A 9,393-nucleotide genomic window follows, 5' to 3' on the forward strand; every position below is an offset into this window, starting at 1 on the left:
TCCCAAAAGGTGAATTTCATCTCATCAAAGCCAGATTTTAGAAATGTTGATGGCCGTGATAATCCCAACCACGCACATAGATCTTCACAGCACTTCCTGTATTTTGTTTTAAAGGGCCAACAAATAGAGTATTGATTTACAAATATTTTGAAGGCAATTTTCAAGGTGGTTCAATTATAGGGTGGATATCAGATTTTGTAGCCTGGAAAACTTTGGGGAAACGTTCTAACAGTAGAGCAAGGCTGGGAACACTGTTGTGTTTTGGAAGTGGAGAAAGGCAAAGACCAAATAGTGATAGAGAGAACAAAGCTGCTGAATTCCTTTGTTGGTTACATCAGAAAGACTGTCCTGTTAGCATGTATAAGGAGCAGCTCTAATAAACTTCAAATCCTTCTTTGCTGACCCGGCTAGCTATATTCTTCCTTTATTTAGAGCTTGTGGTTTGGCATAAATGCTGAATCCCTTTCTGACATTTCTCAAGGTCCTTTAGCCTTCAAGCTTGTCTTGATTTCCACAAGACAGATGCAGTTTTCAGAACTTTGTAAAACTTCTTCTGCCAATTATCTCCATCAAAAAGAAAAGTAGGAGCCTCTTTCTTTCTTTCTTTTCTCTCTCTCACTCAACATGCTTATGTTAGCTGCCTATTAAAGTTATATGTAACCTCTATGTTCTTAATAGACTTTGCCTTCTGGTGATGGCTGCCTCATAGAACTGGATCACAGGAAATCTGCTTTTGTTATGGCTGCTGTTCTGCCTGCATTTGAAAGGCAGCCTTCACTTATTCAGTGAAGAAGTACTGATTTGTTAAAGAAGTGGCATATATTCCTAACTTGACACTAAAACATGTTATCTGACCATGTTATTAAAGAAATATTACTTTCATTGATTATTTCATGTCTCGAATAGATTGAAATTATTTTATCTTAATCTAATTGGATAACTGGGAGGAGGTTTAAAAGTTATAGTTATAGTTATAGTTTATTTAATTTATAGACCGCCCCCTCTCCCCGTAGGGACTCGGGGCGGTGTACAGACCATTCTTTAAGCTTCACAACCGCCAGTGAACCATTTAGAGCTGTGATGGTAAACCAATGGCACGCATGCCCAAAGTGGCATGTGAAACCATGTCGCCCGGCACACACAGCCTTGCCTGTTCATCTTCTGGGTTTCTGGCAAGCATACACGTGTGATGATCAGCTGTTCTTCGCTTGCGCGGCAGTGACAAAAACCAGTGTGCGCATGTCATCAGCCAGCTGATTATCGGGTGCTCATACATGTTACAACCCAGAAGTTCAGCTTTTCTGGAGTGCAGCCCTGACAAGCACACACATGACATTTCCACAAAATCGTTTTGCCGCTCGGTGCTGAAAAGGTTCACCATCACTGATTTAGAGGGTTTTCCTGTTACCAATAGCCTCCTTTCACCAGGGACGTGCGGTCAGGGGAGGCAGGGGAGGCAGAGCCTCACCGCTCTCATCATGAAAATAAAAAAAAAGGGAAAAGGTGCTGAGGAGCCATCTGCACACGTGATCTGGGAATGGGACCACGTGTGCAGGAGGTTCCTCTAGCCTCAGCCTCCCTCCTGCACATGAGCCTTCCTAAGTCAACATGAAGGGGAGAGCGGAGCGCGAGCTGCAGTCTCCTTCATGTTGACTCAGGAAGGCAGGGAATGAGGCCACGTGTGCAGGAGGCTAAGGCAGCTTCAGCCTCCTGCATATGTCGTCCCATTCCCCTCCTTCCTGAGTCAACATGAAGGGGACCGCGGCTCACGCTGATGACGTCACCAGCCTCACCAGCCATAAACCTCACCGCACGTCACTGCCTTTCACCAAGTCACGTTTAATGAGGAGACAGTTCTGGATCCCAAATATATAAATACATCAAGCAGATATGCATTCTGCTATGCTAGAAAACGTATCCTAGCATTTCACCACTATGTACACAAACATGTATTTTCAAATTCATATGGTAAGTAGAAAGCGCACTATAACACCACTGTGATAATTCTAATTCATTGCATTTCTACAACTAATTATTCAAGAACTTCTAACTTTTAAAAAAAGTAATCTGTTGAAATTTCTGAGTGGTCATTAAAAAGGATTCTTTCCTATATCATGAAAATCTGATGAGACTTAAACGTTTTGTACCATTCATTGTCTGGTCAAGGAAAGAGGGTACTGTTTTCACAAAACTGGCTTAAAACATGTAGAAGAAATAAAAATCTAAAGAAAAAAATAATATTATGACAATGTATTAATTTTGCAAATTAATGTCCAGGGATGAGCTAAAAATATCTTAGAAAAAAAAACCATGAGAAGATGTTATTGAGGTATATAAATCACAAATTGTATGGAGAAGATTTACGTTTTCTCTTCAAATACTAGGACTAGGAGCCACACACTTAGGTTCATTAAGAGAGAGATTTAAAATAGACAAAATAACCCCCCCCACCAACACATATTGTAATTCATCTGGGGAATTCATTATCCCAAAGTATAGCAATAGCCCCTTCCATAATAATCTTTAAAAGAGATTTGAATAACTACAAGGACAACCTCAAAGACTTTAAGTCAATTACTTCCCATCTGAAAGCAAGCTATCAAGCCTCCAAATTTCAGATATGTGGAAACAACAACGTGCTTCAACTTCTTCTTGTGAACCTCTTAGAAGTATCCATTGGCCACTGTGAAAAACAAAATGTTGGACTAGAATGGGTACAGGGTTGATGTCACATTATTATAATCTTCCAGCTTTTAGAACAACAGGGTTTCTTTAAGCTTCACAACCGCCAGAGTTTTATCAAGTTCAAGTAGGCACAAAAAGCCAAAATAATATCAAAGTGAAACTAATCCAGTATTTTCTTTAATATCTGTTTTACCCCTTGTGCCATGCATTCTGATACAGCCAAGAGATGAACACTAAAAAAGCCTAGGATTACAGGGTTGGAAACTTTCTCGTTCAGGGACAGTAAATGAGGATCATCTGGTAATTTCAGTACTGAATTTCAGTAAAACCATTCATGAAAGGTTGCTGTTTCATAAAAACAGAAATGGAGAACCCGCAGCCTTCACAGTTGTTACAGAATTTGCCTTTGGAAACTCCCCCCCCCCCCTTATATTTAAACAAAGTCTAACTTATATCCATTATTTTCATCCTTCATTTCTATAGTCATGAATAATAATCCGTGCCCAACTTTCCAGTAAAGGTAAAGGTTCCCCTCGCACATATATGCTAGTCGTTCCTGACTCTAGGGGGCGGTGCTTATCTCCATTTCAAAGCTGAACAGCAAGAGCTGTCTGAAGGTGTCTCTGTGGTCATGTGGCCAGCGTGACTAAATGCTGAAAGTGCATTTGGAACACTGTTACCTTCCCACCAAAGGTGGTTCCTATTTTTCTACTTGTATTTTTACATGCTTTCAAACTGCGAGGTTGGTAGAAGCTAAGACAAGTAATGGGAGCTCACTCAGTTGCGTGGTTGCTAGGGATTCGAGCCACTGAACTGCCGACCTTTCCGATCAACAAGCTCAGCGTCTTCCCCACCATGTTCCTGTAGTTTCCTTTTATGTATCTGAATATGGCTATTTTCCTAAGCCTCCTTTTCTTCAGACTGGGCATCTATGAGGTACATCTTCAAGTCCCTGTATCATTTTTGTTGCTTTCCCTCAAACCATCTTTAACGTGCTAATATCCTTCTGGAAATGTGATGTCAAGACTCATATATGGTACTCTATTTAGGTATTACTTTAGCACAATGGCTAGATGGAAGCAAGGACAGCTTTCATGTACCCCAAAGACAACAAATGGTCAGAATTTCAGTCCAGGTTGTATCAAACAGGAAAGCAGTAAAGTGGATTTTCATTTCGCTGTTCCTTTTCAATCTACATTGCTTGCCTCTGAGTCTTCCCATCTCCTGTCCTCAAAGTACCATTTCATCTCACAGATTTACAGGGGGCAGCACTGGCAGTTCTGCTCTTCCCTCTCCCGCGGCCCTCTCCATTCCAATTCTTGTTTATCTTGTCAGATTCTGTGAGCATGCTTTATATCCCGACATTATTCCCTTGTTTTGCATCTGTCTTGTCAGACTACACGATGGGGGCAGACAGTTTTGAAGCCTGCTTTCTATATGGCAGTCTCCTTTGCCATCATTTTTCATTGCTCTTCTGTACAGTTGCTCCCTCTGCTCTTTGCACAGAGCATCTCTGCCCTCCCGATGCTTTCCAAATTTGTCGGAAGCCTTGAACTGCTCACACTTGCTTGCAATCAGACAGCATCTAGATAACCTTCTCTTGGGGGAATTTAACCAAAGATTGTCAGCTGAAAGTTTCTCCCTTCCAGTTCAATCTCTCCAGACTCTCATTTAAATTAGTAGTCAGAGATGAAGAGATGGAAGAGAAGCAAGGCAATGTTAAAAAAAAAATCCTTGGAGGTTTAACTTTATGCATTTAAAGCTAATCCTGCAATGCATGAAAGTCTGTGTATTGCTGAAGGAAGAGGACAAGAGGAAGGGGGAGAGGAGGAGGACCCCCTCTGAAACCTACCAGAGTCGAACTGCTAATCCATTTGAAAGAATGTTGGTTATTTCTGTCTCTTTCTGATCATCCACTTTGCAGGTTGCCTGCAGGGTAGGTGACAGGTTTCTCACCTTTGCAGCTGGCTCAGTGGAAGAGAATGAAGAAAGAACACAGAAGCAGAGAATTTCAACTTGTTTTATGATCTTTGAAGGAGCTTCATGAATACAGTTCTTTAAAGAGAACCCCATAGGTGCTACATGCTTTGCATCTTGGAGTATAGTTCATGATCATCAGAAGTAATGTAATTCAGACACAAAAATCCAAGGTGAGGTTTCCCTGCTTCTTCTTTATTCTAAACGGTTGCCTGAAGACCCAGGTTTTGTGCTCAGTCCTTACTTAGCTAAAGCTACTAGACCTGGGATGTGGAAATCTGGACAATCATTCATGGGAAGGGAAGAGGTGGAGGCTTCTTTTTCTCTGTGTTTTGTAGGTTGCATCAATAACTTAGCTTATCAATAGCATGCTAGGGGCTCCACGCTACAATATACAGGGACCCATGCAAAAGATAAAAAGGGAAAAATGCAAAGAAAGGGAAAGAAACAGGCAAAAGATTTTTATAAGGTAAATTATATTAACCCCAATATATGCAATATTTTTTCCATTCTGTCCCATTAAAAACTACAGTTTAGCAAACAACAACAACAACAAAACACTGGGACCTAACGGACTCCCTGCAGAATTATACAAAACCATACAAGGACCATTAGAGGCATTAAGGTTGGAGATATATAATAGAGCATTAGCAGAAGCTAAACTACCTAAATCATGGACAGAAGCATACATTACATTAATACCGAAAGAAGACACAGACCAAAAACTACAGTTTAGAAGGCAACTTTGAGCACCACACATGCAGCTGGGTTTTCTGGTTGTTTCCTGTTGGTCTAAAATATAACCTACAATCATCCTTTGGTGCCAATGCATTCATTTTCACTAACAATGTTATGGAATTTAGGGCTATAAGTCGGTCCACAAATACACCTCATTTGGGACTGTCTCTCCACCTGACTTTTTTTTTTTCTCGGTAGAGAAATATGTGCTCTACCTTGAGTGACAGAACTGATCATTTATTTAAGTGGGCTAAACAAAACATTGCCAGATGAATTATCTTTCCATTGGGACTCCTTATTTTTAGTGGACTTTCTACAACCCTTTTTTTCCTGCCCATTTCTTGTAACCAGCTTCCAGGAGAAATGGTAGAAAGCAACCACTATGTAGTTCCCAAAGTTCTACCCCCTGTGTGTTTGTGTGTGTGTGTGTGTGTGTGTGTGTGTGTGTGTGTGTTTTGGCCTGGCTTAAGTGAAGTCACTGTGTCACTTTGTTTCCAATGCAGCAATCAGCCAAACTAACAGTTGGATACAGAAATCGTGCGATTCACTCTGAAACCTGGATCAGAGCTTCTGAAATGACAGATATGTTCTGGGTCATTTTGAAGACAGCACAATCAACCTGCATTGCAGGTCGAATATAAATTCAGGGAAAGAAAGTGTTTCTCTACTATGATCTGGAAATGAAGTTGGCTGCCCTTCAGACCTTTGTGTTCAACAGGACATCAGGGAGAACAGGCTGAAAGTGATTGCCCAGGTGGATATATAGAATAGACTTCTCATGTCTTGACATGAATTCCTGACTAAGTGTAATGTTAATATACTAGGAAAATGAGATAGGGCTCTATAACTAGAAAACTAGTGTAAAAATATTACCACAAAAATACTGCTATGGTGAGAGGTGGTCGCCATGGCAGTGCTGGCTTCTAACCCCCACAACCCTGTAGTCATCTTCAATGTCACAATCGGCGGGCAGGAGTTGCGCCACATGAAGGTGGAGCTCCTTGCTGATCTGGTGCCCAAGAGGATCGAGAACCTGAGGCAATTTTGCATGGGTGAATTCAAGGAAAAATGGTGTTCCCATCAGTTACAAAGGCAACACTTTTCACAAGGTTATAGGTTTAGGTTTAGGTTTATTGGACTTATATGCCGCCCTTCTCCCAAAGGACTCGGGGCGGCGTACAACACAAAAACGCATATGACAAAAGTTAAAGGAAAGATTAACTAGAATATCCAAAAAACCCAATAGACATTTACAATGAGATTTAGACATTAAATTAACAATTAACAATTAAAATTAATAATTTATTTTATTCACGCCAGGCTGGCTTGCTGGAAAAGCCAACTTTTTAGGGTGCGCCGGAAGGACCGGAGGTCTGGAATTATGCGAAGCTCCAGGGCAGCTCATTCCAAAGGGAAGGTGCTTCCACAGAGAAGGTTCTCCCTCTGGGGTCGCCAGCCGACACTGCCTGGCCGAGAGCACCCTGAGGAGGCCAACTCTCTGGGACCGTATTGGACGGTGGGAAGCTACCGGTGGCAGTAGGTGGTCTCGCAAGTACCCTGGGCCTAATGGAGTGCTTTAAAGATGATAATTAACACCTTGAATTACACACAGAAAACAACCGGCAACCAATGCAGGCCGCCTAAAAGGGGTGTAACATGGGAGCACCTAGGTACCCCCATGACAACCCGTGTGGCCACATTCTGGACCAGCTGAAGCCTCCGGGTGCTCTTCAAGGACAGCCCCATGTAGAGAGCATTACAGTAGTCCAAGGAAGAAAGGACGAGGGTGTGAATGACTGTGCACAGGGCATCCCGATCCAGGAAGGGGCGCAATTGGCGTACCAAGTGAACCTGGTAAAAGCCCCCCCTGGTCACGACTGTCAGGTGTTCTTCTAAACTAAGCCACATATCCAGGAGGACTCCCAGATTGTAGGCCCTCTCTGAGGGGGCTAAAATTTCTCCCACTATCGTCAAAGATGGAACAAGATGGACAAATCGGGATGACGGAAACCACAGCAACTTAGTCTTGGAGGAATTGAGCTTGAGCCTGTTCCTCCCCATCCAGATCCGCACAGCCTCCAGGCATTGGGATATCACGTTGAGGGCATCGTTTGGGTGGTTTGGGGTTGAGATGAAAAGTTGGGTATCATCAGCATATTGATGATACCGTACCCCAAAACCACGGATGATCTCGCCCAGAGGTTTCATGTATATGTTGAACAGGAGGGGTGAGAGAACCAACCCCTGGGGCACCCACAAGTGAGGCGCCTCGGGGTTGATCTCTGCACTCTAGTCAACACGAACTGTGATCGATCCGACAGGTAGGAGGAGAACCACTGCAAAATGGTACCCCCCATCCCAACCCCCCGAGTCATCGCAGTAGGATACTTGGTTGATGGTATCGACAGCTGCCAAGAGGTCTAATAGGACCAGGACAGAGGAACAGCCCCTGTCCCGGGCCCGCCAAAGATAATCAACCAATGTGACCAATGCTGTCTCCGTGCTGTATCCTGTTATAAAGGATTTCATGATCCAAGGAGGTGATTTCGTAAATGGAGATGGCACCGGAGTGGCCAATATGTATCGGGGACCCTTTGCCCATGAGAATTTCAAACTGAAACACTCGGTGCCCGGCTTGCTCTCCCTGGGCAACAGCAGTCCCAGCTCCAACGGCTGCCAATTCTTCATCACGTGGTCCAAGTCCGATTCGCTCAATAGGAAACATGTGGTTTTCAGTGAAATAATTGATGGACTCAGGGGTGGGTTCCTGCCAGTTCTAACCTCTTCTATAGAAGAGGTTCCACAAATTTACAGTGCCATTTAGAACCGGTTCCAGCTCCCTCCCCCTACCTGTCTGCACATCATCAAGATGAACAGCGAGAGGAGGAATTCTGGGAGTTAAGGTCCACAAGTCTTAAAGCTGTCAAGTTTGAACACCCCTGGGTTTTTTTTTCCTAAAGGCTTTGGGATGCAAGGGTCTTGTAACTTGACAGCTTTAAGACTTGCATGCTTCAATGCCAGAGTTCCTGAGCCAACATGACTGGAGGAGGAATCTGGGAGTTGAAGTCCACAAGTCTTAAAGCTGTCAAGTTTGAACACCCCTGGGGTTTTTTTCTAAAGGATTAGGGGTGCAAGGGTCTTGTAACTTGACAACTTTAAGACTTGCGTGCTTCAAATGCCAGAGTTTCTGAGCCAACATTTTGGTTGCTAAGCAAGAGAGTTGTTAAGTGAGTTTCACCACATTTTACAAGTTGGCCGCGCCCACCCAGTCACATGGCTGGCAAACCACTCCCATGTGGTCACATGGCTGGCAAGCCACTCCCATGCAGTCACATGGCCAGCAAGCCACTCCCACAAAGCAGGCCACACCTACAGAAGAAGTTCTAAAAAAAATTTAAACCCACCACTGGATGGGCTTCTAATCATGAGGACATTTGAAAATGTGCCCACTGGGCCAAATAATAAACTGAAGCTCCCAGTAGTGTTTGCTCAATGTGAAGAGATGTAGGTTGATTTTTTTCTTCATCTGGAGATGCCAAGCAGTTCCTGGCCGCTGATCCTTCATCCCACATTCCATGTGTCTGTCCTCTCCCTTTTGTAAATAAAAAGATTTCTTATAAAAGAAAAGAAAAAGAAAACACGGCTGTAGTATTTCTTAGTACAAGTAAACTTCAACTTAATAGTCCTTCATTTAGTGCCAATTCGAATTACAACAACACTGAAAAAGTGACTTACAACTGGTCCTCACGTTCATGACCATTGCAGCATCCCTACGGTCACATGATCAAAATTTGGGCATTTGGCAACTAGCATGTTTTTATAACAGTTGCAGTGTCCAGGGGACATGTTCCCGGTCACTTACAACCATCCTAGCCAGCTTCTGGCAAGCAAAGTCAATGGGGTTAGTCTGATTTGCTGACAACCACACGATTCACTGAGCAACTGCTATGATTGTTGTAAAATTGAGCATGACACACTTGCCTTGCTTAGCAA

The 9,393-nt window shown here is 43.1% G+C and overlaps 1 pseudogene across 1 annotated transcript; it reads left to right on the forward strand.

Moving 5' to 3' along the window:
• Positions 1-6,307: 6,307 nt before the first annotated feature.
• On the forward strand, positions 6,308-8,908 carry LOC309390077 (peptidyl-prolyl cis-trans isomerase H-like; annotated as a pseudogene). Its single transcript has 3 exons — positions 6,308-6,509; positions 7,913-8,159; positions 8,802-8,908. The product of its transcript is annotated as a peptidyl-prolyl cis-trans isomerase H-like (transcript).
• Positions 8,909-9,393: the final 485 nt, after the last annotated feature.

This window comes from Natrix helvetica, assembly GCF_964273705.1.
Source record: "Natrix helvetica genome assembly, chromosome: 3".
In the NCBI taxonomy this organism is placed as follows: domain Eukaryota; kingdom Metazoa; phylum Chordata; class Lepidosauria; order Squamata; family Natricidae; genus Natrix; species Natrix helvetica.